Source organism: Leptodactylus fuscus, chromosome 7 (assembly GCF_031893055.1).
Source record: "Leptodactylus fuscus isolate aLepFus1 chromosome 7, aLepFus1.hap2, whole genome shotgun sequence".
Taxonomy (NCBI): domain Eukaryota; kingdom Metazoa; phylum Chordata; class Amphibia; order Anura; family Leptodactylidae; genus Leptodactylus; species Leptodactylus fuscus.
The window spans coordinates 129,379,329-129,403,454 of NC_134271.1; positions in this window are offsets into that span (position 1 = coordinate 129,379,329).

The following is a 24,126-nucleotide window of genomic DNA, read 5'->3' on the forward strand; positions in this document are numbered from 1 at the left end:
AGCCCTGGTCTGAAACCCCCCACTGTCCCTTCCTGCTTGCTGGTCCTATCCTAGGTAATAGGTGACAACTGGATGACAAAACCCTTCCTACATACATGACACACATAAGAAATAACAACAAGGGAGGTCAGCTAGCCAGGGGTCAGTAACAGTTGAGCAATGCAGTGTCAAAATCGATATCCAAAAAAGTAGTCTATAGGGAAAGCCAGAGGTCAAGAATCAGATTACAAGAATGAACAACAAGAGAAAAGCCAGCACGCACAAGGCAATAGAAAGCACCAATGTGAATGTGAGCCAAGAATAAATAGGGAGGAAGAACCCGCCCTGGAGTTGATAGGTGGACAGGCTGTCAATCACACGGCAAGACTAGAATTAGCCACTTCATAAACAGAGGCAAACAAGGGCAGAAGACGGGTGCGGTGGAAATTCAATTACAGAACTAGGGCCGTGTTCACACAGTGCAACCGAAAACTCTAAGCAAGGAACCAAACTGCACAAGCCTTCTGCACCGCAGCATGAGAGCAGAGGGTGGCGCAGTGACCCGAACAGGCAGAGACGTTACAACTGACTTTGGAGATTGAGATCTTTGATTTGTTTACGAGCTGCTCCAAGAGGTTACACCACATGTTTATAAAGCCATTGTACAATGCCAATGTCGGTGTTGCAGTCTAGTGGTCACTCTTATACGCTGAATATTAAAACTTATAAGTATGGGAAAAATAACCTGGACCATCGGAAGCTTCAGCCAGTTGACCTCTACTGGGTGTAATCATCTTCAGGAATTAGAATGGGAACCCATAACCAGGGTCAACTTCAGCCCTATTTTTTTCAGTGGAGGATCTTTGACTGCACCAATGTAGAATAGACTTACCCAGCAATGAGCCCCATGATTATAGTTGCCCTGGCTTCTGCCCAGATCTACCTGCTGCTCCTACATGGTGAAAGTATAATTTAATATGCTCATCGATGTGTCAATTAGGTGTCCAATACACCCTGCCCAGACTCATAAAAAAGAAAGAGTTGTGACCTCTCCTGGCAATGCTGAATGGTCTGTACTAAGTGCAACCTTTCTTCTACAAAACCTTGTAACTTCATAGGCTATAAGGTGACTCATTCCGGTATTGAGTCACTGATACCATGTCATATTTCACACTTTACAGATTTATTTGAGCGTGCCCCTGCATGGTGAGAGGGATGGGTGATGGAGGGTTCTCCTATTGTGAAAGGACTGCCGCGGGTGAAGATAGGGAGTGGGAAATGCTGTATTTTTGGAAATATAAGCCCCATGGGCATTAATGTCATGTGTCGTAAGTGGATATTTCTACACCAGAAACTGGCAGGGTAACACTGAAGTGGAAGGGGTGAGCATATTGGACAGAATGTGCCCAAATTCATGGTCGAATTGAGTGGCAATAAGTCTTAATACAAAACACCATAGGACAAGTGACAGCATCACGACCCCCAATAAGTGTGTTACGTACAAGACACTCAATAGCAGGATCTCAATAAAACTGGCAGTTACCTGGAGTGCCATCTGGGCAAGTGGTATTACTGTTGGGGCATAGGCAAGTAAGATGCATTAGGCAAATAAGGGGCCCAATTCAATAATAAGCTGTTATTCACCCAATGGCTACCAGTTGTTAAGTCTGTCTACACCAAAATCCATATCAAATTCCACAACCATGAGTATCTTAGGCATGTGAATGTGGTCTCTAAATGTGGTCAATCTAAATTTCTAGATTGATCTTTGGTACCACCATGCCAATACTGAATGACATGAGTCTAATCCAATCTGCATCCCATCAACAACAGAAATCCAAGTGTAAACCTCAGATTTTGGCAATTGTGAAATATGTGTTGGATTTGCCATATGAAAATCTGACACGTGAACATATCTTTAGGGTTCTTAGGCTGTTCCGTCATGCTTGCTAAAAAAAAATTGGATTTCCTTATCCATTTTGCAAGACTTCAAACAAACATTTTCCTTTCCACTTTGGTAATAGTTTTCTACTAATTTAGCAATATAGCTGTATGTTATTAGAGAGATTCGTTTCGCTAATATTTGTGAGGTTGCCATCAGTCTAGTTTGGACTCAACGTGTTTGGTCTCAACTTGAATTGCTAATATTATACTCTAGGATCTCTTCAGACTCCAGAGTGTAAGAAGCAAAGATCCAAGAAAATGCACCCCTTGGAACCACTGGGGCCCAGTAACAGGTCTGAGAGGTCCCTCAGGACCGGTGATGGTCCCTAGAGTCTGGAAGAAGACCAAAGACGACGATGGATCAATAGATACTGTGAGAGAGCCCAGGAGAGGAGAGGGTCGATGAGTATTGATGTTCATTGTTTTTACACACTTCATCTAGGCCTTCTATTATTATACTCTGAGGTCTGAGTATAACAATGATTTGTAGGTGGTGAACCCTAAAAATCTTGGGCTTTGCCAAACCTAAATTTTTGGAAAATTTGTAAAGAAGTCAACTCATTACGAAACGGTTCACTCATCTCTACATGGTATCATGACTACGTTTTGACCAGGTAAATCCGGAGGCCCTAAGGCAGGTGTGTAGGAAGCAAAAGCTAATATTCTCTGGAGTACCATGAAGTCCATGTTTTATTCAATAAATGGGTTGATACTGTCTGGGATGACAAAGTGGTTAGACCAACTTATATTTTGCAAGTAGTAAAGAGAACACAACAACAAGAACAAAGTGAACTCCCATCTAAAGTTGCATGCCGAGGACCATTTTGCCAACACTCACAAATAATATCCATATGGGTTAACGCAAATCTAGTTTTCACAATCAAAGAATAAAATTGTCCCATCTCGTGTGTCTGTTTCCTGTCTACTTAATGGGTTTATTAAATATTCAGTCTCATTTATGTTAATTCCATGAATTCTTCAACTGTTTTACTGTGTTGGCTTTTCTTGAGGGCCCTGGCGACTTCGTAGACATGGGCAGTGGTAAAGATTATCCTGTCTCGTACTGGCGGGAATGAATAACAGATTACAGCTTTGTAGGCAATATTCCATCAAGTCCTCTGCTGTCACATATTACATTCAAGTGCAAGTTAAAGGATGATACAATACACTTTAGATACAGCTGCTGCAGCTTGATCCTGACTATGCCGGTGTGGGGAGAGTTCTGGGGAAAGTGGCTCTGTAAGACTGTATGCTGATGTGAGGGGTAATTCTGGGGCAAGTGGCTCTGTAAGATTGTATGCTAGTGTTGGGAGAGTTCTGGGGCAAGTGAATCTGTTAAGACTGTATGCTAGTGTTGGGGGAGTTCTGGGGCAAGTGGCTTTGTAAGATATTATGCTGGTGTGGGGGGGCGTTCCAGGCAAGTGGCTCTGTAAGACTGTATTCTGGTGTGGGGGGAGTTACGGGGAGAGTGGCTTTGTAAGACTCTATGCTGGTGTGTGTGTGTGTGTGTGTGTGTGTGTGTGTGTGTGTGTGTGTGTGTGGGAGTTCTAGGGTAAGTGGCTCTGTAAGACTGTATGCTAGAGTTGGGGAGTTCTGGGGCAAGTGGCTTTGTAAGACATTATGCTGGTGTGTGTGTGTGTGTGTGTGTGTGTGTGGGGGGGGGGGTCCAGGGCAAATAGCTCTGTAAGACTGTATTCTGGTGTGGGGGGATTTATGGGGGAAGTGGCTTTGTAAGACTCTATGCTGGTGTGTGTGTGTGTGTGTGGGGGGGGTGGAGTTCCAGGGCAAGTGACTTTGTAAGACTGTATTCTGGTGTGGGGGGAGTTCTGGGGCAAGTGTCTCTGTATGACTATATGCTGGTTTTGGAATATGTTCAGTCCTGACTGTATGCTAGTGGTGGTGGGGTTGTGATGGCAGGTGATTCTGGTCTAACTGTATGCTGATATTGGGGCATGCTTGGTCATGACGGTATGCTGGTGGTGGTGGGGGGTTGTGATGGCAGGTGATTCTAGTCTAACTGTATACTGGGATTGGGACATGCTTCATCTTGAAAGTATTCTGGCGGTGATGCCAGAGCCTCCTGGTGAGTCCAGGAGGCTCTGGCATGACTGTATGCTGGCTTTGGGGCATGTCGTTGGTGGGGGTAGTTGAATGGCCCCATTCCAAAGTTAGCTATGAAGGCACCAGGACTCTCATTACACTACTGCACTTGAGCTACCATAGTCTACCTGGTTTCATGTAGATGCATTGAGCTGAATGTGTATGTTACTGCATTTAGCTACTCCTCCTAACCTCCTTATACACATGTACACTTGACTGAAAATGCAAGTGTTTAAATGAAAAGAATGAAGTAATTCACAATTTGGCACTGGGTATGTTGAAATCTAGCAGCCCCGTCCTTCTTTCTCAAAAATCTATGAAATATTTCTATTCATATTAGATGGTCCACCAGTCCAGCCAAGATCATCAATTTTGGCCCACATTCTTCTAATGTGTATGACCTCTTTTATGGAGAGGAAGGTCTGTTTGGGAGCTGGTTCCACCCTCAAGGTCCATTTTTTTGGAAGCTATTCCAGTGCTGCCATGTTATATCAACTTTTTTTGCATCAGAATGATGGGTAGACAAAGTAGAAAAGAGTAGACATCATTGAGAAGGAGAGGAAATGTATCAGCTGGAAAAGCTACAATAATGCTCTGCCTTTACATTCTTTATACATGCCAATTGAACATCTGCCGATCATGCTGTAGGTGCCAGGGGACAATTTCCCCAAAAGGGCGTCCACATTGATCATCAGGGACAAAGGGGAGGGTCTCATTTGTCCCACCCTTGAACCCAATTATATTATTATAGCTTATCGAATCACAAATGTGTCTCTCAAGTTCTGATACAGCCGTTGGGCGCCGACAATCAGAATATTAAAAACTATAACAAAAAACAGAAGTAGACTTGTGATAGCCAAAATCAGAATTGTCACTGTGTTTTCAATTTCACAATATTTTCGTAAAAAAACTCACAAAAAAAAGTGTTATGCAAGATCATTGTGGAGAAATAGAAGACAGTGGTCACTAGACTCGTGTCAGCAAATTTGTCATTGCTTAAACTTTTATTCTCGTTCTCAAAGTTCATTGACAATTCATTTGTGAAATTTACAGAATTTCATAAAATGTCTCACACTCTATAGTCTATTTTTGGCAATGGGAAAATCCAGATGATGAAGAGTAAACCCGTATGCAACATTTTGCAAATCGTGCTCTGAAAAATTGTCATAAATGCTTCTACAGAAGGGGTTTTCTGGGTCCTAATTGATATATTGATGATCTATCCACAGGGTTGGCCAACAGTCTCTGATTGGTGAAGGTGCAACAACTGGATCCTGCACCTGCTTTACCGGCTTAAGCTAGTGTTGGGGATGTGGCCAGAAGCCATAGAATATTTGCAAAAAATAAAATAAAATAAAATTGCTACACTTTATTAAATGGGATTTTATGTCTTTAAACAGTTAAACGCTATGGGGTGGTAATTGTTTTCATCTTAAAGGCAATGTTTATTGGGAACAATATTTAAATTAGCTCTCTTCCAGAACGTAAAAACTCTTGTGAAGTTTTGCAACGCTCTGATATACTTTGTGTTTCATTTCCTCACCATCCAGAGGTTACGAATCTGTCTTGATACCTTCCAACTGTGAATAAGTTAACAAAATCAATCCCATTGCAGGGTATGAACCTTGACGTTCGACCATAAAACATCAATAGATTACATCAGTCCATCTGTTGGATTGTGGAGAGTCGCATATTTAACTGTTATGATATTTTTATCATAGAGTTTACCGAGAGCCTCTTCAGTTACGTCCGTATATACATTATGGTGCTGGGGAGATGTACTACAGTCCTTGTACTGATTGTCATGTCGAGTGAACGCAGCTGCTCCATTTGATCTCTATGGAACCTACAGGGGTAAAGAAATATTCCAAAGAGCAATGAAACGGGCACGGAGGGGAAAATAAGCATAAGGCCGTTCTGTCCTGGGAGGCAAAACCTGGAGACATGATGTGGACACATAGCGCTTTCTCACTTGTATGACACTGGCTTAAAGGGGTTGAACAAGATTGGAAAAAAACATGGCCGCTTTTTTTCCAAAGCAGTATGACCTCTATCCATAGACTGTGTCTAACATTGCAGATCAGCTTCATTGTTGTGAATGGCGTTGAGCTGTAATACCATAAACAACTGGTGGACAAATGTAGTGCTGCTTGTTAGAAAGAGATAAGATAAGATAATCCTTTAATAGTCCCACCATGGGGAAAGGTAGCCATGTTTTGCTTATCCCCATAATCCATTTGAAAGGAATCTACAACCAAAATCCAACAGATCAACCCAGCCATGCTGAAATATAGGTTAGGGTCACCCGAATCAAACTGTGATTTCACCTAGTGAATTGGTGTCTATGTTGGTAAGATATGGTCATCTTTATCTATATGGAAATGAGTTCCTTAGAGCCAAAGAGGTAAGTAGCAACACCTTTGTTTTTCCAAATATCTAACTTACATATTGAAGACAAAAGCGATATTTTGACCATGGAGGCAGTGGTTCACAAGAGAAAACATGGTTTGATTCAGATGCCCCTAAACTATCTTCAAGGCTAGGTTGATGATTAGGGTTGAGCTGATCTTGACTTTTCAGGATCGATTTTGAAATCTGATTTCCGATCATTTTTCATTCGACCCTGATCTCAATCCCAATTCCGATCCCAATGCAAGTAAATGGGATTTTTTTTACTAATCGGAGATCGGATTTTAAAAGCAATCCTATTCACTATACAGCATGGAATCTAACAATTGAACGCTTTAATTGTTAGAATTCACGCTGTGTAGTGAATTTTTTTAATCACTAAGTAGCCAGAGGATTTTTTTTTAATCCTCTGGCTACGTAGTCCCCCCTGGTGTCCACTTACCTGCAGAGATGGCTTGTCCGCTGCTCGGTGTTCTTGGTATTCTTTGCCTCGCTGCCCTCGCCTCCCAGGTTAGTGTTTAAAGAGCTAGGAAGGCGGGGCTTGTAGCTTAGGAGAGTGTGGGCGGGAACAGGGCGGGGAACCATGACGTCTCCCCTCCCAGTACCCGCCCACACTCTCCTAACCTGGGAGGCAGGGGGCAGCGAGGCGAAGAAGAACGAGAAGACCGGGCACCGGACCAGCCATCTCTGCAGGTAAGTAGCTACTAGAGATGATAGCTAGTCTCCCATTAGAATGAATGGGAGACTAGCTAGCAAAGCATTGTGGGAAAAGATCACCGATCTCGATCCCACCTAAAAAGATCGTGTTCGGGATTCCGATCGCGATTGTGAATTTTTCTCGATCGCCGATCAGAATCCGATTTTTTCCGAACACGATCGCTCAACCCTATTGATGATATGTTGGATTCTGGTGACAGACTCCCTTTAAGACTTTCACTAATATTTACTGAGCATTGTAATGCGTGACTACTGCTAGAACAGCAGAAGTTTTGTCATTTTGCTGGTCTGGAACATTCATGGAGGTGTTAGCACAGAGGAAAGACATCAATAATGGACTTAGAGAAGCGATTGGTGCTGCCCATCAGTCTGGGATGGGCAATAAGGTCATTTTCGAACAAGTAGCTGTCCACCATTCTACAGTGAGAAAGCTTATTCACAAGTGGAAAACATTCAAGACAGTAATCTTGGCAATCTTCCCAGGAGTGGATGTCCCTGCAAATTAATCCTGAGGTCAGACTGTGCAATGCCTCAAAGAGGCTGCAAAAGTCCCAAAAGCTCCATTTCAGACTATACAGACCTCAGTTAGCATGCTAAATGTTCAAGTTCATGACAGCACAACTAGAAAAAGACATAACAAATTTGGCTTATTTGGGCGGGATGCCAGGGAAATGCCGGTTCCTCCTAAAAAAAAATAAAAAAAATTGCCAGCTCACCTTAAGTTTGGAAAGTTACATCTGAACAAACAAGACATTTGGAACAAGGTCCTTTGAGACCAGGAGACCAAAATGGAGATGCTTGGTGAAGACCAAAGATGGAAAGTAAGCACAAACACCTTGTTCCTGGTGGTGCAGAGGTGATGATTTTGGCTTGTTTTGCAGCCACAGGACCTGAGCATCTTGCAGCTCCTCTGTATACCAATGTATTCTATGTGAGGCCATCAATGCGACAGTTCATGGTCAAAACTAGGTCATGTAACAGGACACAAACACATCTACAACAGAATGGCTGAAAAAGAATCGCTGTGTTACAATGGCTCAAAGCCCAGACCTCAAAACGATTGTAATGCTGTGGTGGGATCTTAAGGAAGCCGGGCCAAGATTATATGAAAAACTGATAAATTCATAGAGAAAACCATTACTTTTTAGTTTTTCAGATACAGTTTTTCATCTTTGTTAAATAATGGAATGATGTAATTTTCCATTCTGTAGAAAATGAAGGAAGAGCACCGATGCCAATCTCAAAACTGGGGGTAAGGGAATCCAGCAGACAGTCTTATGTGGACCACTCAAGAGACTCCAAGGAAAAAATGTAGACGTCAGCATTCTTCAAGAAGGAGTTTAGAGTGTACTCTACAAGTTTTCATGGAACGCCGACGTCAATGCATTTTCCAATTTCCAACCTCTTCGTCTAACGTTGCGTTTACCTAATTTTAAGACCTTCTAAGGACTGGATGTTCTTCTATTGTGTCCTGATACGCAGTGGCATAACTAGGAATGGCGGGGCCCCGTGGCGAACTTTTGACATGGGCCCCCCCTCCCCGTCCCACACCGAAGACCTCGACCGACCCCCTCCTACGCATTCCTGCGCGTTCAATTATCCCCCATAGTGGGCCCTGCACACAGTATTATCCCCCATAGTGGTCCCTACACACAGTATTATCCCCCATAGTGGTCCCTGCAAACAGTATTATTCCCCATAGTGGCCCCTGCACACAGTATTATCCCCCATAGTGGCTCCTGCACACAGTATTATCCCCCATAGTGAGCCCTGCACACAGTATTATGCCCCATAGTGGCCCCTGCACACAGTATTATGCCCCATAGTGGCCCCTGCACACAGTATTATCCCCCATAGTGGGCCTAGTACACAGTATTATGCCCCATAGTGGCCACTGCACACAGTATTATCCCCCATAGTGGGCCTAGTACACAGTATTATGCCCCATAGTGGCCCCTGCACACAGTATTATCCCCCATAGTGAGCCCTGCACACAGTATTATGTCCCATAGTGGTTCCTATACACAGTATTATGCCCCATAGTGGACCTAGTACGCAGTATTATGCCCCATAGTGGCCCCTGCACACAGTATTATGTCCCATAGTGAGCCCTGCACACAGTATTATGCCCCATAGTGGCCCCTGCACACAGTATTATGTCCCATAGTCGCCCCTGCACACAGTATTATCCCCCATAGTGGCCACTGCACACAGTATTATCCCCCATAGTGGCCCCTGCACACAGTATTATCCCCCATAGTGGCCCCTGCACACAGTATTATCCCCCATAGTGGCCCCTGCACACAGTATTATCCCCCATAGTGGCCCCTGCACACAGTATTATGTCCCAATGTGGACACCAATAAACAATTTTTATACTCCGGGGTCTTTTCAGACCCCAGAGTATAATAATCGGAGACCCAGGGGGAGAAAAACATTAAAAAAAACTCTGTTACTCACCTATCCCCGTCTCCTACGCTGTCAGCCTCCGACTAGGCCAAAGCCTGCCCAGATCGTGGAGAGGTAAGTAACAGTGTTTTTTATGTTTCTTACCTTTCCAGGGCCTCCGATCATTATACTCGGGAGTCCGAAAAGACCTCAAGTGTAATGATAGCAGTGGTAGCGGCTGTCACCGGGCCCCTAATGTCCCGGGCCCTGTGGCAGCTGCCTCTGCTGCTATGGCGGTAGTTACGCCACTGCTGATACTTATAACCATAGAATTCAAAGATGGCCGACTGTGCTTTTCTCATGACTGTATTTAGTGCCTTAGGTCTCCAAGAAAAAAAAGTTGCCAAAAAATGGACGTCCTCTTTAAAGGCCGAAGACTAGTTAGTAAGTGACCTTGTATACTCACGGTGGGTGGCTGCATCTTATTTATGGAAAAAAATGATAGACTTCTGGGAAACCGGAGAACGAAGGCAACGGAAATCAGAAAGTTTTAGAATTCACTTGCTAAACATGAAAGAGAAAGAAATGAAGAAAATAAATCGGCTATTTGGAAAGAAAAGACGAAAATGTGCAGTTATTGTGAGTCACAAATCTGTTATCGCTCAGCAAATGTCATCAAGTCATTCATCCTAAATGTGTTATTTATTCTATGTCATAACTAAGCGATCCTGCCGGAAAACAAAGTTCAGGCCGAAGAGCACAGTCAAGCCGGGGCCTGAACTTCTACTCTGTTGATAAGAAACACATGGCGTGTCTCCGTACCTCTACTGACAACACATTTCCAAAATGTCCAGTATAAACTTCTGTCAGTGTCATACAATGACTTGCTACTACATCTCGTCCCATTCGGGAGAGGAAATTAAACTTCCTAGGGCTGAAGTCACACATGCAGTTTTAGGAGCAGCCTTGGATGCAGTTTTTGGGTTTCAAAAGGCAACACGACTCTAAAATAAAAACGCACACGTCTCCTTTCTGTCGGGTCTAATTTTGGACTGTATGTGTGTTTCTAGTCTAAAGGAGAGGCTTGAGCATGCTCTCTCTATGTTTGAGAATGTCTTCCCATAATAGCTGACTATAGATCTTGCAAATGACAATTGTCTAGAAAATCTTTGGTATTAGGTATCTTGTTGGCTAGGGGGGCAAAAGAGTCAATATCGCAGACCTATACATGACCTGAGTGTGTGAGCAGCCAAAGGTGTAACTATCAGGAGAGCAGACATAGGAGCTGCTATGGTGTGGATAGTGGTGGTGACTGGAGACAATAGAAATGGAGTGTATCCCCAATATAACTATAACAAGGAACCCCAAGGTGACTCCTTCTGTGGGGATTGTCACTTCTCTGCACCTTTACTTTTTTATTTATTGGTTTATGGCATCATGGTACAATTATTCTTACTGTGATATTGTGAAGTCACTGAGTACCTGATAATCTCGTGCCTGGATTTTCTATGCTATGATATCATGGTATACATTGTGTCTGTAAAGTGACATCACAGTGTTTATTCTCTTTGTACTTTGATATCTCTGTGCACCCTATCTATGTAACTTGACCATGCCCATAATCCTTGTACTGTGACATCACTATGCTTATTATACCTGTACTGTGACATCACTGTATTATCCCTGTACTGTGACATCACTGTGTGTATTATCCCTGTACTGTGACATCACTGTGTGTATTATCCCTGTACTGTGACATCACTGTGTATTATCTCTGTAATGTGACAACACTGTGTGTATTATCCCTGTACTGTGACATCACTGTGTGTACTATCCCTGTACTGTGACATCACTGTGTGTATTATCCCTGTACTGTGACATCACTGTGTGTATTATCCCTGTACTGTGACATCACTGTGTGTATTATCTCTGTAATGTGACATCACTGTGTGTATTATCCTGTACTGTGACATCATTGTGTGTATTATCTCTGTACTGTGACATCACTGTGTGTATTATCTCTGTAATGTGACATCACTGTGTGTATTATCTCTGTAATGTGACATCACTGTGTGTATTATCCTGTACTGTGACATCACTGTGTGTATTATCTCTGTACTGTGACATCACTGTGTGTATTATCCTGTACTGTGACATCACTGTGTGTATTATCTCTGTACTGTGACATCACTGTGTGTATTATCCCTGTACTGTGACATCACTGTGTGTATTATCCTGTACTGTGACATCACTGTGTGTATTATCCCTGTACTGTGACATCACTGTGTGTATTATCTCTGTACTGTGACATCACTGTGTGTATTATCCCTGTACTGTGACATCACTGTGTGTATTATCCTGTACTGTGACATCACTGTGTGTATTATCCCTGTACTGTGACATCACTGTGTGTATTATCTCTGTACTGTGACATCACTGTGTGTATTATCCCTGTACTGTGACATCACTGTGTGTATTATCTCTGTACTGTGACATCACTGTGTGTATTATCCCTGTACTGTGACATCACTGTGTATTATCCCTGTACTGTGACATCACTGTGTGTATTATCCCTGTACTGTGACATCACTCTGTGTATTATCTCTGTACTGTGACATCACTGTGTGTATTATCCCTGTACTGTGACATCACTGTGTGTATTATCCCTGTACTGTGACATCACTGTGTGTATTATCCCTGTACTTTGACATCACTGTGTGTATTATCTCTGTACTGTGACATCACTGTGTGTATTATCCTGTACTGTGACATCACTGTGTGTATTATCCCTGTACTTTGACATCACTGTGTGTATTATCCTGTACTGTGACATCACTGTGTGTATTATCCCTGTACTGTGACATCACTGTATTATCCTGTACTGTGACATCACTGTGTGTATTATCCCTGTACTGTGACATCACTGTGTGTATTATCCCTGTACTGTGACATCACTGTGTGTATTATCCCTGTACTGTGACATCACTGTGTGTATTATCTCTGTACTGTGACATCACTGTGTGTATTATCTCTGTACTGTGACATCACTGTGTGTATTATCCCTGTACTGTGACATCACTGTGTGCATTATCTCTGTACTGTGACATCACTGTGTGTATTATCCCTGTACTGTGACATCACTGTGTGTATTATCCTTGTACTGTGACATCACTGTGTGTATTATCCCTGTACTGTGACATCACTGTGTGTATTATCCCTGTACTGTGACATCACTGTGTGTATTATCCTTGTACTGTGACATCACTGTGTGTATTATCCCTGTACTGTGACATCACTGTGTGTATTATCCCTGTACTGTGACATCACTGTGTGTATTATCCCTGTACTGTGACATCGCTGTGTGTATTATCCCTGTACTGTGACATCACTGTGTATATTATCCCTGTACTGTGACATCACTGTGTGTATTATCCCTGTACTGTGACATCACTGTGTGCATTATCCCTGTACTGTGACATCACTGTGTGTATTATCCCTGTACTGTGACATCACTGTGTGTATTATCCCTGTACTGTGACATCACTGTGTGTATTATCCCTGTACTGTGACATCACTGTGTGTATTATCTCTGTACTGTGACATCACTGTGTGTATTATCCCTGTACTGTGATATCACTGTGTGTATTATCTCTGTACTGTGACATCACAATGTCTGTTATCCCATTACTGTAATTGGTCTATTTTTCAAGAAACAACAACTTTTGAGCATGGGCACTGTATCTTACCCCTATGTAGGAGACCGACACGAGTTGTAACACCAGGCGCAGTGTAACGTGCTGTTCCTGGGAATATAACAACATCCTAATCCTGAATGACTCCTTTATTTGGCTTTCTATGAAAATGACTTTAGTGGTTTTTCTGTGGTTTAGAAAGCAAAGTGTAAGTAGCTTTATGGACAAGGACCATTGTAAGTCACCGTACAGCGCTGTGATATATGTCAGTGCTATATAATCAAGAGCAGACATATTAATAACACAATGGCTAATTGTCTATGGATATAATAGTGTGGAAGTTGTAAAGAAGTTAATGAGTAACAATATACAATGCAGGGCCAGAACTATGAGACATGTACAGGTAGATTACAAGGCTCTCTTGTGGCCCCGCTCGATGGTAATCCAACCTCACGTGTATCCCTCGCGGTGTGCTGTTTCAGAAATCGTTTGGACGCTCTCCAACATTCTCCCATCGCCAGACGTACCAACCTCACAATACTCCCACATTGGTTGTAACTTGTTTGGAAATAGCAGAGCACTGAATAAACAAGCACGTTACAGATTGCAGTGGCATGGCTGAAAAACATGTGCGCTATACCTGAGAAACATCCAACGCTCTGACCCCTGGCACTGCGAAACAAGGCTAGGACTTGTAGAGATGAAATACCTGTGTGCCACGAGGATTTGTCAGGAATCACACCTGTCTCATCTGCATTAATAACCTACCAAGAGTTGTGAAATCCACCTGTACTATCTTGTCCTCTCAAACCCACTGGAACGGAAAATTCTTAAAATAATCTTCATGTTAACAAGAAAGGATCATGTCTGGTAGACCTTAGCTTTGATATAAGAAATTGCAGAAGCAGTGTTATGGATATGGCGGGTGTGGACTCATTGGGTTGAAGAGGATTTGGCTTTGTCTTGACGTGGGAATGAAGTCTAAGCTGGGATTCACATGTCTGAGGTTCTCCCGGGAACTTAATTCTTTCTAAAAACAAATTTGCGGATTAGTGGGTGGCAAACCATCAAAATTTGGGGCAACATGGTGGCTCAGTGGTTAGCATTGTAGCCTTACAGCACTGGAGTCCTGGGTTCGAATCCTGCCAGGAACAACATCTGCAAGGAGTTTGTTCTCCCCGTGTTTGCGTGGATTTCCTCCCATTCTACAATTACATATACTGATAGGAAAAAAAAATGTACATTGTGGTCCCTAAATAAGGCTCACAATCAACAAAAAAAACCCCAAAATGTTGGGTTTGGTTGATCCCAAAGTTTTTCAAAAATTCTTAACAAGGAACTAGTCCACTCAGTGTACAGAAAAGCATTGCTTTGTGCGCATTGACCCTATAAAAACGTCATCGTGTGTGCCCCACATGTGGCAGCCGAAAGAAAATGGAGGCCGGACAGGTCAGTGAGGTCATCTGGTAGAGTTGTGGGGACACCCAACAGAACTGCAAAAGTGAGCACGAGACTCGGCTTATTAAAGGAATTCTACCATTAAAATCTAATTTTTTTCTCACTAACACATAGGAATAGCCTTAAGACAGGCTATTCTTCTCCTACCTTTAGATGTCTCCTCCACGCTCAGTAGAAATCCTGATTTTTGTCGGTATGCAAATGAGTTCTCTCGCAGCACTGAGGGCGGTCCTCAGTGCTCAAACAGCACTGGGGTTGTCCCCAATGCTGCGAGAGAAATCTCATGTAAAAGGCATAATACACTTAATGGTTGCAACACTCAGATGGGGTTTCAATAAACGTAAGATGGTGTTAGTGCCTAAACCCTGCAGAACATATCCGAACAACATATTACACTGAAGAGCGGGGTTCTACCGCAGACTCCTGCTCACCTCACAGGAGTCACACTCTAAGATCAGTGGGTACTCCAGCCTTGCAGCGCTGGAGTCATTGGTTCAGATCCCACCAGGAGCAACATCTGCAAAGAGTTTGTATGTTCTCCCCGTGTTGTATTTCCTCCCATTCTATAAAGACATACTGATAGGAAAAAAAGTACATTGTGATCCCTATATGGGGCTCACAATCTACATTAAAAAAAAAAATCTACGGCTGAAATCACATCTTTGTCAGAGTCTCCATTGTGGACTCTGTCACAGAGACCATTGAAAATCAGCTGGTCAGAGGACTTTTTCGCCACTGATTTCAGTTTCAAAACAGCAGGCACTGGGGGGACCTCATTATAGTCAATGGCGTCTCCCGGGCTCTGTGTATAACTGCTGTTTTATTGGTCCAGCTAGTGGCCCAGCACTAGTGTGACTCTATATCTATATCAATATATCTTTGGAGTGTTGGAGGTGCCCCTACATACTAATTTTGCCCTCTTTTGTGCCACAGCTTCTCCCAAAGTATACTTCTTTGATATATTCTGTTGATCAATATCGTTTGCTATTAAAAGGTTATTTCTCTCTTTTCTGACAATGGAAGGCTGTGTATCATAAATCTTCTCATTTCACTGCACCAGAGGACAGGGGCAATCCATTTACAATGCATAGGAATTCAGAAAGTAGGTCATAGAAGTTTGCCCTAATATGTTGAGGATGACCTGTGGGCAGTGGTGAACCTAGCCTTTCTGCTGCCTGAGGTGGATGACAGAAAGGCGCCCACAATGATATGTGGTATTTATATAAGGGCTATAGGGGCATTATTAATACAAGGTGGGTATTTATATAAGGCTATTAGGGGGATTATTATTACAAGGGGCGGTGGGTATTTATATAAGGGCTATTAGGGGTATTATTAATACAAGGTGGGTATTTAAAATACCCCCCCCATTGTATTAATAATGCCCCTAATAGCCCTTATATAAATAACACCTGTTAATAAATAAAATTACCCCTTAAAATACCCACAACTCGCCTAAAAGAAAAAAAGAAGTTATACTCTCCTACCTGGGAGCCCTTGATGCAGCCGGCGTCTCCTCTTCACTACTCGGGATCACAGAGCGCAGGACGTCTGTGTGTCAGCGTAGGAGGTGCGTAATGTCATCATATCGCGCCTCCTACACAGAGAAGCAGATGTTGTCTGTATACTCTGAGTCTAAAGTCATTGTCTTAGTTTTAACTAGATTGGTGTCTTGCAGACGCCGATCTAGTTAACAGCGCAGCCTGGAGCATTACTATCAGGAGGGGCGGCATATAATAATGGCCTGGGGCATGAGGGAAAGCCAGCACCCCTCCATGCCGCCCCTCCTGATAATGCTGCCTGAGGCCGCTGCCTCACGTCGCTCATTAGAGGTGTGGCCCTGATGGGCACCTGTCACTCCAGCCTCATGTCACAATCACAATGGCTGCTGTCTTGGAGGACCAGAATCACAGAAACACATTCAATTTTTTTTCTGTTTATTTAAAGAATTTTATCAATAAAGAGAAACAATAAAGACAATGAAAACCCAGTGTCAAATCAAGCAATAAAATACACAGAAAGTGTAGAACTAAGTAATACAAAGCAAAAGGCAATTCACACAGACAAAACAATTGACGGCAAGATAGGGTATGACAAGACAGGGGAACAAAAGGGCAGAGAAAGGAAGGGAAAACACTCATACAGGGGGAGGTCCATATGTTAACCTATCAGAGAGGCTGAGTGGACTGAAATGTGTCATTCAAATCCCCAATAGCATGGAACTTCTCTTCTTCAATATTAAGCAAAGCTGTCAAATACTCCCTAATTCTAGAGTACAACTCCTCAAGTGCTGGGGCGCGGACTGCCGCCAATGCTTGGCTATCAAGCATCTAGCGAAAGTGAGGAGAAGTAACAGTAGGTGCAAGGCATGCTTGCGCAATTTAATGGAAGGGAGATTAAGGAGGTAGGTTCTGGGAGACAGGGGGAGACCGACCCCCAACACTCGTTCCAAAAGGCAGCGGACCTGGCACCAATAAGGCTGGAGTGAATGACAAGTCCAAAAAAATATGTGCAGGAAGGGGTACCCCAACACTAGCAGCAATCTGGGACAGACCTGTCAAAAGAGTGGAGGAGAGCCGGTGTGGTACCAGTGCATCAGGATCTTAAAGAAATTCTCCTTGTGAACAACACATCCCGAAGTCTTAGGTGCCTTGTCCCAAATAAGGGACCAATCAGTGCTCGAGATAGTCTGTCCAAAATAGGTCTCCCATCATTACGCAAAGGAGTATTTAGTAAAAGATCAGGGGTAGGATCCGAGAGAAGGCGATATATATCTAAAATCAACCCCTGCGTTCCAGCACCAGGCTTGCAAAGCCTCTCAAAAAATGTGAGGATAGGTGCTACCGTCCTGGGAATATAGAGGAAGCCAGAAGGGAGATCTGGATATACGTGAACTCACTGGACCCGGTGAGGCCAAACCTAGATCGTAGCTCAGCAAATGGCAAGAGAGTCCGAGTCCTATAACCGATAATATCGGCTAGCCGAAATAGGCCGCCCTCAGCCATGGGTCAGCCACAGGCCGAGTGAGTCCAGGCGGGTAGTTAGGGTGGAGGAGAAAAGTAGAAGAATGCGAGGAAGAGATGGGAAAACCAGTCCCTGGGGCAAGGTGTGGATTGGACCAAATAAGGGAGCTAGAATGTTGTGGGGCCAACCACAATTTCTCTATCTCCATCCACTTGGAGTAGGCGTGGAGAGTGGTCCAGGCTGGAATCCTGCACAATTGGACAGCCCAATAATACAAAATTAAATTGGGAAAGGGAAAGGCCTCCCTGTGCTCTAGAAGTCATCATAAGCTGCTCAGAAATCCTGTGTCTCCCCCCGGGCCCACACAAAAGAAACACATTCAACTTTTACAGTTTAAACACACAAATGAAGCTTAGGACCAGGGGCGTAACTACTGCAGTAGCGGCTGCCACAGGGCCCAGGACATTAGTAGTCCCGGTGAACCTCACAAACACCGCTATCATTATACTCAAGAGTGTCTTTTCAGACCCCCAAGTATAATGATCGGAGGCCCAGGGGAGGTGAAGGCTCCGGAAGGCTTTAGGCTTACTTGGTGATGTCCCAGACATCACCTGGGTCAGGCTTGCATCCTTACTCGTTGCGACGCAGGCTGGCTCAAGTGATGTGTGGTCCACCATTGTAGATCGCCGACATCAACAGGTGGTGCCCTAGAGCATAGGAGAGGTAAGTAACAGTGTTTTTTATGTTTGTATTCTGTCCTGGGTCTCTGATCTCTGGGGTATGAAAATAAACCAGAGTATAATAATTGTTCATGGGTGGTCAATAATGGGGCTTAATACTGTGTGCTGGGGCAACTATGGGGCATAATACTGTGTGCTGGGGCTACTATGGGGCATAATACTGTGTGCTGGGGCTACTATGGAGCATAATACTGTGTGCAGGGGCCACTATGGGACATAATACTGTGTGCAGGGGCAACTATGGGGCATAATACTGTGTGCAGGGGCAACTATGGGGCATAATACTGAGTGCAGGGGCCACTATGGGGTATAATACTGTGTGCAGGGGCCACTAGGGGTATAATACTGTGTGCAGGGGCCACTATGGGCCATAATAGTGTCCGCAGGGGCCATTATGGAGCATAATACTGTGTGCAGGAATGTGGGTTGTGTGTGCGTGCTCAGGAAGACCATGTCAAATGTTCGCGTTGGGGCCCCACCATTCCTGGTTACGACACTGAAGGAAAGCCATTCATATCATCTGAGGTAAAGGACAACGCCACATCCGAGAGTGCCTCATAGGCTACCATGGGGGCCAGCAGAGAGGGCTCCATAGCCATGCTGGCTGCTTCTCTATTTGTAACCCCTTTTTACTCCTCCCTCCACACAGTATTATGCCCGCTTATTGCCCCCACACTGGGACGGGTTTAAACAGTGTGGCCCTGAGCCAGGGAATACATAAAACAACAGTGGCGGGCCTGCTTGTGTCTATTTTGTTGTTTATATTGTTTGTTTGATTTATTTGTATACTATAAATAAAGAACGTATACAAAGAACAAACAACAGTGGCAGCTATGATGACATCACTGGGCAGGTGACATCACAGATTCCACATGACATTACACTAGGTATGGTGGTTGTACACTGCCACCATCTTGGGTCACTTGGTAGCCTGAAGAGGACGTTACGTCCAGGTAGGTGGCTCTTTATTCCAGGCTGAGGCTTCGTTTACACCTGGTATGGCCGGGGTTGCATGCTGCACAGAACTAAACCATTAGCTCCCTAAAATCTTGGTAACGTGAGGTTCCTACTGACCCCAGATGTGGCCCCGAACAACAGAGAGCCACTGTTTCCATGGTAAGATATGTACACGGGCGGACCCTATTGACTATCATGGAGTCCACTGGGTGTCTGTCAGGTGTCTCAGACGTAAACCTCGCCTAAGAAGCCCTTTCTCCTTTCTTGTAGACATTGTCAGGAGGTCCCAGGACTAAGTCCAGAGCCATTGTGAGAAGGGTTACAGGTAATAAATCTGGCTCCATGCTAGCATGTGAAAGATGTTAGACGTCTATGATCTGTCATTACATGTTGTCTGTCTCTTTGTCTTTCTTAATGTTTCTTGTGTGCAGTTCTAATTTTTGGTTCCTCTTTTTTTTACCCTATGTACTGTCGCTTTATCCGGAGACACCTGGACGTCTTATTCATGGTTTGTTCTGTTATTATTATTATTATTATTACAAGGTAGGTATTATCTTAGGGGTTTCCATCCTAAATCCCGGGGCCGCATACGGACACCGGCAGTCACCTTTAAAGAACCATTGAAATGAATAGGTTTTAAAGCTGACCCCTGGCAATCCGTCCCCTGTCCAGTTTTCCCGGGGTTTAGGATGGAAACCCTGGGGCGGACAGCGGTGGTCGTGTGAATGCCCCCTTAGAGAAATTAGGATTGTTTATTTACATGCTGTGCCTCATTTTAGATCCCATAACATAATAATCTTATTTGTTTGTATATTGCACTTGTATAGAGTATAAGAGTTACTATAAGTGAGCGTTAGTGTGGAAGTGGGCAGTTTCCACACGATCCCCTGGTCATGGCCAGCCTGGCTGGGTGACTCCTGTCCTGGGGCTGCATTTCCCGGCTAGCGGTTGTTGGGCGTCCAGCAATGTCAGCGAGTACTGTCAGCCCCACATAGTAATACTGTGTGAATGTTGGAGACACAAATCCCTGACTGTTGTGTGTCTGGGCCCTGGAGTGTCCGAAGTGTGATTGTGTATAAGGGATTCAGACCTTGTGGACATTCTCATAAGTGTCCCAGGGCCGAGTGTGCGAGAATATAAAGAAGGGTCGAATCTCACGGTAGACATCCCCTTCTGTGACAGGCGAGCACTTTGTGTTCTGATAAAGGAACTCTCCAAGAAGAGAGGTGTCATAAGACTTTATCCTGAAACTAATGCCTGCCAGCGCTGTGCAATTGTGATTAATATAATGATGCATTGTATTAGATTGTAAGCTCTTAGGAGCAGGATGTGTATTGTATTAGATTGTAAGCTCTTAGGAGCAGGATGTCTCTTTCTTTCCTTACAGGGTCATCTCTCCAGTACAAATAATAATATACACAGCAATATGCAGCAGGACAGTTTGGATCCAGGGAGATATCCGATCACCACATCTGGGGTCAGGAAGGAATTTTTTGCCCCCCTGAGGTATAACGCTCCGGGGAGTTTGTTTCGCCTTCCTCTGGATCTTTGGGTTGTTGGCTTTTGAGTCAGTGACCCATTTTATAATATATTAAAGGGCCAGTAATAACTTTATTACAATGTTGCTTATTGCTGTTCAATAAAAAAATAAAAAATAATCTATATTGTGTTTTTTGTCTATTGTGTGCAAGGACCACTATGGGACATAATACTGTGTGCAGAGGCTACAATGGGGTATCATACTGTGTGCAGGGGCCACTATGGGGCATAATACTGTGTACAGGGGCTACAATGGGGTATCATACTGTGTATAGCAGCCACTATGGGGCATAATACTGTGTGCAGGAATGTGGTGAGGGAGGGGGGCTCAGTCAGTCGGGGTCTTCGGGGAGGCAGGGCCTATGTCAAAAGTTTACCACGGGGCCCCGCCATTCCTAGATACGCCACTGTTTGGGACATCATTGGGCTGTCTCCTACAATAGTCACTCCACACGGAATGCCAAAATATACAGTACAGCTCTTGACAATCCCTCAGTTCATAGAAAAAATCTAGTGAAATATAAACTTGGACTTCACAGAATGAAAATAAAAATGAATGAGTGACCAGACTGGGCATCTGTAGGATCAATATGGCAGCACCATCACTCTCTGTTGGCCACTCTACATGGGCAGCCCTGGCTTTTGGGCAGAGACGCAGTTTCGACTACTGTGACCCCTATATTTATGCCAACTTTTGTCTAGGTACAGCTCTACCATAGGTCTCCACGTCATAGTGCTTCTTGCATTTGGGTGGATCGGCACAGTACTGTAGGATTATAGATGGAGCCTGAAGGACTGATCTCTTTAGAACATCCGTGGAACATGTTGGCGCTATGTAATCTGAAAATCGACTAAAAATCAATATAAAAAAGAAACAAAGAAGCCCTTCAACTATTAATCCCAGAATCCTTTACTACGCTCTGGATTTACTGCAATAAACAGAGTTTTATGACTTAAGCCATTGGCAAATAGATGAGTATCGCGCTCAATACCGTGTGAATCGACATGACCTCAGAGGCACATTTCATAACTTCTCCTAAATACATATTTGTGTTGCAAAACAGATACGATGGAACGTCTTACAAGATTAGTGTGACTGATTTACAACCCAAGACATGAAGGATTATCAGCTATTGAATAAGGAAATTAAGTCGAACATTTTGATAAGAAAAATAGGACCGAGTAATCAGAGGAGCCGGAGATTTCTACCTCACCCTAGTAACGGCGTACACACGATAGGACACGAATCGTAGGCAACGAGAAGATGAAATAATGGATATGATGAAATATGCAAAGGGTCAACTGGTAATGGCGAGGAGGGCTGGAGGAAATTGGAAGAGGCACCCAAGCCTAACAAAAGGCAACCCAATCATCACAAAGAAACATGTTGATCTCCATAGTTACACAGGGGTTTAGGAAGAAAAAATACATATGTTCTTCAATTTCAGCTACTAATGTTTCCAGGTCTTCAGTATTAGCTCAGTATCAACAATCCTCTTGCTAATATACTGGGTCGTTAATACCGGTAGCCTCATATACGGATGTCTCCCAGCACAGGATGTTTTCTCTACCACCCGTGAAGATGATCTCATTTCTACTGGTGGGATTTTCAACTAAGTATAAAATACCCAATGTCAATTAATGGGATTTGGAGAGTCCTCATGTTAACCGGCGTCTTCTAATCCTTTCATAAATTTAGTGTCTAGATTTTCAACCTTCCCAGCTACATCCTTCCATTGGTATGCTATATGTACGGACTCTAGAAAGTCTAATGGCGAGGGCAGTGGAGGATACAGAGAAGGTAAGAAGAGACTGGTTAGCTCCCCATGTGCATCAATGGACCTTGGTCACTCATGAACCCATCACCAGTTCACTAGATATTCTTGATTGAACAACTTTTGGTAGGTATTAAATATGTATACTGGGAACATCCTACAAGACCTGCCAATTGGTAGATGCTCCAACCTGGAGCATTGTCTAGCTATGGTTAGGATAGCAGATGCAGTTCAGAGCCAAACCGAGAACCAGTACTAGATACACCAATTAAAATGGTCAACACGGCGACATGTGTCCAATAACCCCATCAGGGCCACACCAACTCCAGCCCTACAATGGTGTTCACCAGAGCCCCAGATGGTGGGGATGGACGGCACTGCTGGCATGGGTCAGGAAATGCCAAACACACAGCGCACCACCAATCACAGCAAACCAGACACTGAGATATCTTAACGGCAGATGTTTCGTGTTGCAATGTAGGTCCAGGGATCCAGAAGGATGTGGTGGGTGGTCGGCAGGTGGCAGTAGAGAGTAAATAGTAGTCGTACAGTATACAAAAGGGCAAAGCAATACAGTGGAAATTCCAAAGGGAATGTCAAGAAGGCCCAGTCAATAACAGGAGCGTTAGCGTAGTACAAAATCGTGCTAAGGAAGCAGAGGTCTAGAGGCAAGCCGGGGCCATAAACAGGAGTAAGGCACAGTACAAAATCAGGAGGCAAAGGCAAGGTCAGAGGTCAAGGCAAAGGGTCAGAATACAGGCAAACAGATACAAGAGAACCAGAACGAGAAGTTCTGGAGCCAGAGCCCTCCTTAAATAAGCTCCAGCCCTCCGCTAGGCCGAAACCAGAAGTCCCCCGTTCGACTTAGAAGGAGACCAGAAACCCCCAAAAATCATTGCAGAGGTTCCTGCCTGCCTCCCGAGACCCGGAAGTACAGTGAGGAGAGAGCACAGTGAGGAGAGAGCTGCCCTAGTCTAAATTCAGTACTGTGCAAAGGGGCCACTATGGGGCAAAATACTGTGTACAGGGGCCACTATGGGGCATAATACTGTGTGCAGGGGCCACTAAGGGACATAATACTGTGTGCAGGGGCCACTATGGGGCATAATACTGTGTGCAGGGGCCACTATGGGGCATAATACTGTGTGCAGGGGCCACTATGGGACATAATACTGTGTGCAGGGGCCACTATGGGACAAAATACTGTGTGCAGGGGCCACTATGGGACAAAATACTTTGTGCAGGGGCCACTATGGGGCATAATACTGTGTACAGGGGCCACTATGGGGACATAATAATAATGGGGGCATTATCATGAGATAATCAATAGTATTCACCTATTTTATTATTGAGGCTGGTCAGTGTACTTACCTACCTGTCACCTCTCTGCTTCACCACCAGTGGCGTCTTATGCTCTCTAATGTCCCATGTGTTGTAAATGACACTTTTTAACCTGTCCTTGAC